The 7,769-nt window shown below is 40.9% G+C and overlaps 2 long non-coding RNA genes across 2 annotated transcripts; one reads left to right on the top strand and one right to left on the bottom strand.

Moving 5' to 3' along the window:
- Positions 1-3,567: 3,567 nt before the first annotated feature.
- LOC141343079 (uncharacterized) lies at positions 3,568-5,151 on the top strand. Its single transcript, XR_012356714.1, has 2 exons — positions 3,568-4,390; positions 4,482-5,151. It is a non-coding gene; the product is annotated as an uncharacterized lncRNA (long non-coding RNA).
- LOC141343078 (uncharacterized) lies at positions 4,303-5,956 on the bottom strand. The gene is made up of 3 exons (XR_012356713.1): positions 5,541-5,956; positions 5,302-5,368; positions 4,303-4,972 (listed from the first exon to the last, which is right to left on the bottom strand). It is a non-coding gene; the product is annotated as an uncharacterized lncRNA (long non-coding RNA).
- Positions 5,957-7,769: the final 1,813 nt, after the last annotated feature.

Raw genomic sequence — 7,769 nt, forward strand, 5'->3', positions numbered from 1 at the left:
CTCTTATTTAATCCACGACTAGCATAAGCAAGAACCCTCAACTGCCCGTCCTGTTCCTGATACAATGCGGCGCCTAAGCCGACAGTGCTGGCGTCCGTATGTAATATATAGGGCAATCTAGAGTCAGCGTATCCCAAAACCGGAGCAGTTGTTAATTTCTCCACAATTGTTTCAAACGCCTCCTGACAAGAAACATCCCATCTGTCTCCCAGCTTCCCTTTTGGATCATAGTATTGTCGGTTTGTGTCCTTACTCTTTCTTCCCTTCCGAAGTGGGGGATATCCTGCCGTGAGGTTGTTGAGAGGCTTAACTATTTTCGAGAAGTCCTGAACAAACCTCCTGTAATATCCGGCAAATCCCAAGAATGATTTCAGCTCTTTAAGAGTCTGTGGCCTTGGCCAGGTTTTAATGGCCTCAATTTTGTCTGGGTCCGTTTCCACGCCATACTCAGAAACAATATGCCCCAAATATCGCACTGATGTCTGAAAAAATTTACATTTTTCAGGCGAAAGTTTCAAGCCATATTCTTTTAGACGTGTGAGGACCTGCACTAGTCGGTGTTCGTGCTCTTCAAGGGTTTCTGAAAAAACTATAAGGTCGTCTATGAAAACTAGCACCTTTTTTCGGTTCAGATCGCCCATACAGCGCTCCATGAGCCTTTGAAAGGAACTGGGAGCATTTGTAATCCCTTGTGGCATTCTATTAAACTCCCAGAATCCTTGGGGGCATACAAAAGCTGTCTTGTGTTTATCTGTTTCCTCCATCTCGATCTGGTAGTATCCCGACTTCAGATCTAAGACGGAGAACCATTTCGAACCAGTTAAAACAGAAAACACCTCCTCCAGATTGGGAAGCGCATAGGCGTCCTTTATAGTTTGTGAATTAAGTTTCCTGAAGTCGATGCACAGGCGCACTGAATTATTCTTCTTCCTCACTACCACTATAGGGGACGCAAATGGGGACTCAGATTCACGAATAATTCCAGCAGCCAACAGATCTTGTAAGTGTTTGCGAACAGCATCGACGTCCTGTGGGTGAATAGGCCTTGGGCGATGTTTAAAGGGAGTTTCATCACTAAGTCTGATGCGATGCTTTACTTTATCCGTGTGCCCATAGTCCATGTCATGTAAAGCAAACACCTCAGACATTGTGTTCAACACAGCTGATATTCGGCTCTTCCACTCTGCTGGTAATGGGGAATTTCCAAAATCAAACTTTATCTGCAAGCTGTCAGAGTTTGTTTGAGTCTGAGAAACATCATGTCCTGGCTTTGTCTCAATTGCACACTGAATAGCATGCATTTCAGCAATCACAGCTTTTGGTGGGACAGCTATGTCATGCTGCGTGTCATTCCTCACCAATACAGGTAAACTAAAGGAGCGCTTAGCAGGCAAAGTGTAAAGACCACTGGCTACCAATAATCCGCCTGGCATAGACGACATTACTGGCTGTTCTAAAGTTGTGAAGTTTTCTGTAGGACAACTACTTAAATGAACAACTCCATCAAGAACAGCTACACTTCCTGCTGAGACAACTTTAGAAGCAGTTCCTGCCAACATTACACATCCCAGGACTTCAGTGTTCATCTGTTTGTGTCTCACATCCAGAATTTTTAGGACCGCTCGATACCCATTAAAAGCTGGACTGAGGTTCTCTGGGTTTTCTTGAGCATGGTTAGCATAAAGAGCATCGAGGGAGTTGGTTCCCACAAGAACTTGGGGAACGTGTATCAAATCAGGGACCACTAGGGCTAAAGTGTGAACTTCCGCTTTTACTCCTAAGAATTCCTTGGGGAATGTCAGAGTGAGTTCTACATAGCCCAAGTAGGGAACTGACTGCCCATTTGCTCCTTCTACTTCCAGTAAAGACTCCAACGACTTCAGAGGGTGACTTGAGAGATGATCTTGATAAAAGGAAAGTGGAATGGTGGTTACCTGGGAACCTGTATCTAGCAAACAATTCACAGGAGTTCCTTCAACAAACAGCTGGGCAGTACATTTCAGGCCAACCAATCCTCTTGGTAATTTTTCCTGCTTCACTGTATCACAACATTTGTTAAACACTCTTTCAGGCTTGTTAGGGCATGTGGGTCTTGCTTCAGTTTCTGTAAGCCCTGCTACAGAGACTGTTTGTAGTTTAACCGTGGGGACGCACCTCGGTTTTTCAGGTCCCACTGAGCTTGTTTCTCTCTCAGCTGATATCGTTTGGTTTCTACTTTGGAAGGATTTGGTTCATTTTCACAATTCACAGAAATATGACCGTCCTCTCCACATCGAAAGCAGTAGCCTGGACGAGGTCGAGCTAAAGTCAATCCACCACTTCCGACTGATTTACTTTCTTCATGTCTAGCTTGCTTGGGCTGTGACATTGCAGAAGGACTCCTGAACTCAGATGTTCTCCCTGACGGATGTTTCTGTGATTCTGAGACAGTTAATTGGGCTTTTAACTCTGCAACAAGTCTTGTAAGTTCAACAATTTCCTCAACCTCTGAGTTTCTGTTTGGAACCTGCTGAGAAACTGCAGCTTCCACAGCTTGAATCTGAGCTCGCAGTTCAGTCAGTTCTTTTTTTAGTGAAGTCACCTCCATAGCTTTGGAACAAGTGGGCTGGCACTTCTGGTGAGTCAGTGGTTGCATAGAGGCAAGTTGGGCATGAATTTCTGAGATTTGCTTTCTCATGGAATCTGTTTCAGTGACTGCTCCAACGATTGCATCAGGTGAGTGAGCGGACAACTGATGAGTGGCAGCTCGTGGCTTGGAAGAAGCTAGACCTTGTTTAGCCACCCCAAAATAACTTCTCATCCGATCCTCTTTTGAAGCTTGTCTGTCTTCTTCTGTTCTGACAGACACTACTAGTTCCGCAAATGATGGTGGGTTAATCTTTCTTCTTTCTAGCTGAAGGTTGGCAATTAAGCCATTATCCCAGCACCCACGGCAGAACTGCTTTAACAAACAGCGATCACGCTCACTCTCTGCAATACCACCCCTCCTTACTGCTGCACTCAACATCACTTGTAATCGATGCAGGTAGCTGGAAGGCTTTTCTCCCTGATTCTGCAGCATCGTCATGAACTTCGCCAGCAACTCTTCTCCATCCTCCACTGATCCATACACTGATTCTAGCAACTCTAAATACACAGAGGGTGATGACTGTGGGCTAACATGTTTGATTACGTCAGCAGCAGGTGGAAGTAAGCTGTCTAGGATTCTTCTTGTACGAGACAAGTCCGAAACAGATGGATCATCCAGAAGGAATCTCACATTTGCTCTCCATGTTTCAAAGTCTGGCTCATTTGGTGGACGTGGAATTTTCCCTGAGAAAGATCTTAGACGCAAAGTGGTATGCTGGGCTGTCACATCACTTGTTCTCACGACATGCTCAACCACAACTCTCTGCACACCTGGAGGATCTATCATATCCATGGTCAGAACTGGACGTGACACCCCCGTAGCTGTAGGATGGTTAATTCCACTACTATCAGATACAGAATTAATCTCATTCTCCTTGGACAGGTTTTGGGGTTTTTTCAGGTTATCACCCAACGATGGAGAAACGTCAGGTGAAAGAACTGCATCTCTACTTTCTCCCATTCTATGTGACGTGGCAGGTGACCCACGGTCATGTACCGAACTGGCAGTGCTGAGTCCCCGAGTTTGGGAGTCTGCTGCAAGAAATCCTTGTCTCTCGCTCAAGCTAGGCAGCTGTTCAGTGGTAGGGCTAACTGACCTCATCTTTACTAACTCCTCTTGAAGCACTTCTTGAAAAGATTTGCCAGTAGCTTTAGCAATGGCTTCCAGCTCTGCCAAATAACTCTTAGTAGCATCATCTTTAGCTACAGGTGAGTATACACTACTCAGGGCACGCACAGTGAATATGACATCAGCATCTGAAGTGCTAACAATACTTAAGGGCAACAGAGGCTTCAGATTTTCCATTGCAGAACTATGCGCAAACTCTATTATAGCCTGCCTATGAAATTCAGATGTTGGATCATCTATAAGTAGAGTACGACTAATACTGCCATACCGCACAAGCCATGCTTCTAGGTTTTGGTCAGATTCACTCAATGTTATGCCACCAACTATGACAGCATTGGAAACATTCACGTTTTCGTTTTTAACTATATCCATAATGTTAACACTTGGATAACTTGTTTCACAATAAGAGTTGTCTTTGATTTGTCGTATCAAGAAATCACTGTTGTTGTCAGGCAAACAATCTCCTGGCTGGCTCGCCAACTTTTTGTAGCGCTTACTCTATGAAATACCCGGACCAGCGTTTCAGAAGAAAATAGATTCGCTGCTGAGAAAGATGCCACAACAACAGTGATCAGATCTGACTCGGAAGATTTTGATTTAACAAGCGAATTGTATTTGCACAGACCACACTTGGTAAGTTGTTCAACATTTAGAACAGTGACAATGAAAAACAATATGTTTACAAATTTTCAGGCACTTAATTTTCTTTTTGTCTTTGTTTTAGGTTTTAAAAACCTATCTTTGGTTTCTTTTTCCCAGCAAGGTAAGTTATTAACTCACTATTTGTTCCTTTAAATGAACCAACAAAAAACAAACAGCATAAAATCAAAAAATAAATAAAATTACAATTTCAGTTGTAACTCAACAATTTGACAATTTGAATTTTCAATAAAACAAAGTTTCCCTATTTCAACCTTAAATTGTCCAGTCTCTCAGAAAACCAGATTTTGAATTGTCCATAGAGTTTATCCGTCACGAGGAAAGAATGTCTTCATCCAAGAAGAAAGAAAAAACAGAAGAAAAGTCATTCGATTTCCTACCCTTCGCAGAGTTCACTAAGTGGTCTTTTTTCACAGACTATCCAAGAACGGAATCCAGGGGGCTCGCCAGTCCAAACCCTCCTAAGCACCAACAGAAGGTCGGGACAGATCCAAGATACAGACTTCGACAGAGGATCGACTCATGGAAGGACAAAACCACAACAAAAAACCTGACCTTGAACAAACAAGGTCATAAAACAATAATGAATATCTTCATTGTAACAACAGTCAATAACATTGTATCAAAATAAACTCATGAAAATAAACTAATCGTTGTACATATACACATTTTAAACACAACTTGAATATATGTAAATGAATCCTTCAAATAAAGAATATTTTCTTTATATGTAACATGTCTGTGACTGTTTTTCTACTTTCCAAATACAGCTTTACACAGTTTCACATACATAAATCATACTCACAGATTTAATTCCTCCTATTTCCCTTCTTAAACAATAATAACAATTTGATTTGTAACTAGTAATAAGTCAGTTGACTTACCAAGGAGATCGTTAAATACAGAAATTTCCAGAAGGCACCTCGTCTCCTTTAAATCCGTTTCTTTCTCCTTTTTAATCAAAAATACATCCTGTAAACACTTAAGCATTTCTCTGATGCTTATAAAGTACATAAATATCAGCATATCTTTTGATATTCATGAAATAGAATGTGTTTCACTCGATTACATTACTAATTTGCTTTTATGAGTATTACAAAATAAAGTTTGTCACTTTACTTACAATATCCTTTATCAAAGTTCCTCTAGGAGATCGTTTCTCTTTCTCAATTTCTCATGAAGCAAAATGAAAATATTCTCTTCAGGAATCAAATGCAAAAATAAAGCAAAAACCGTTCTCCACATAAATCGATGCAATTGTTAAGCGAGCTGCTGCTAACTCTGCGTGCATTCCATGTGCGAAACCCGGATATCAATTTCTCTGCCGTGCCGCATTCAGCGCTCTCATTGGTCCTTCTTAAATCAAAGACGGCTGACTATTGGCCACATATACAACCAATTAATAGTATGTGTTTACATAAAATTAAGATTTTCTTTTAGAAATAAACTTATTTTAAATATGTTTTAATACTTTATGTATTATTAGATTTCCACTTAAAATTTATAAATTAGTTTTCTTCCTCTGTTACTCTCTGGTAACCTTGGTTACAGAAGTATGAATGGAAGACAGAATGATGGATGGAGGGCTTGATGGAATGATGGATAGATGAATGATGGGTGAATGGATGTATAAATGGAACGATACAATGATGGAAGGATGATGTATGGAATGAAAGAATGATGGATAGACAGATGGATGGATGGAAGGTTCGATGGATGGAACGATACAATGATGGAAGGATGGATGTATGGAACGACATAATGAAGGATAGACAGATGGATGGATGGAAGGATGGAATGATAGAATGATGGATGGATGGAATGATTGATGATTGAATGGCAGAATGATGATGGATGGATGGAACAACAGAATGATGGATGGATGGAATGAGAGAATGATAGATGGACGGATGGATAGATGAAATGATGGAATGACAGAATGATGGATGGATGGAAATGATAAAATGATGGATGGAACGATAGAATGATTGATGGATAAATGATGGATGGAACAGAATGATGGATAGATGGAATGATGGATGGATGGATGGATGGATGGATGGATGGAATGATAAAATGATGGATGGATGGATGGAATGATGGAATGATAGAATGGTGGGTGGATGGATGGATGGATGGATAGATGGATGGATGGACAGATAGAACGATGAATGAATTGTTCTAATTGTTAGATAGATGTATTCCATGTCTCTGGAGAGTGTGTGGTAGTGGTAGTGAGTCGTGTATCAGGATAAGCCTGAGGGATTATCAGTCCACACTGCGTCTCTCTTTACTCTCTAGTCATGCAGAACACTACCCATAATTAACCTCCCTTAAAGGACAGAGGAAGAAGAAAAACCTGGACAAAGTTAAAAGGGTCGCCACATGTCTGACTGAGCCACATCTTCCTTCTTCAGGGAGAACGAGAGACATAAAAAGAAAGAAAGTGGAACGACACCGCCGGAAAATGAAAGAAAAGCAGTGTGAAGTATTTTAATCAGATGATTTTTTTAGAAGCAGTGCCACTGTCAGAGGAGAAGTGTCTTAAAATATAACCCTTAAAATGCTGTCTAGGACTGGGTTTCGGCTATTTTTGACAGACAAATGTACATTTTGTGATTTTTTGTAAATGTTTTACTTCACTGGAATGAAACAAAACATGGTACCGGTTTTAGCACTTGCAATATGAACATATGCAAATGATTCAAAAAGGTTAAATGGTCCTGTGCGCAGTCTTAAGTGCTTCACCGGTGACTATTTTAAGATCACTGCAGTTCAGACCTTAAAGTAAATTGGCCATAAAAACAAACCTCTGCTCCACAAAGCCCCAGAGACATTGACACCGCATTTGTGCAGCATGGTGTAAGCGCTCATCATGAGTGCTTCATCAGGACGCCACTCCAGATCTCGACTCTCTGATTTGGCCTGATTAATGTCATTAAGCCGACATGATTGCACAGTAAGAACACTCAGAAGCGGAGGTAAACAAATCAATTTCTGAATCTGACAGAAACACACCCTCAACTTCAGACTCATCAAAGAGGAGAAATATCGGAGTTCACCGCAGGATGTGTCAGTATGATGATGGATGGTGCTGAGAGTAAAGGGCAGCCTTCGATCCGAGTCGCTCCAGTGATGAGGAAAACATCTAGAGGGGTGTTTTGTTCATAAACTACTCATTATGTACAAAACTCCATATAAAATGACTGTTTTCTTTTGTGTCCTGATTTATTTCATGTTGAAATACAAAGTTTTAATGGTAACACTTCCCAAAAATATTCCATTAGAACTGCATTTCTAAATCTACAAATGTACAATGTAAATTCTATATTTACTAATGCATTTTTAAGAT

Source organism: Garra rufa, chromosome 9 (assembly GCF_049309525.1).
Source record: "Garra rufa chromosome 9, GarRuf1.0, whole genome shotgun sequence".
Classification (NCBI taxonomy): Eukaryota; Metazoa; Chordata; class Actinopteri; order Cypriniformes; family Cyprinidae; genus Garra; species Garra rufa.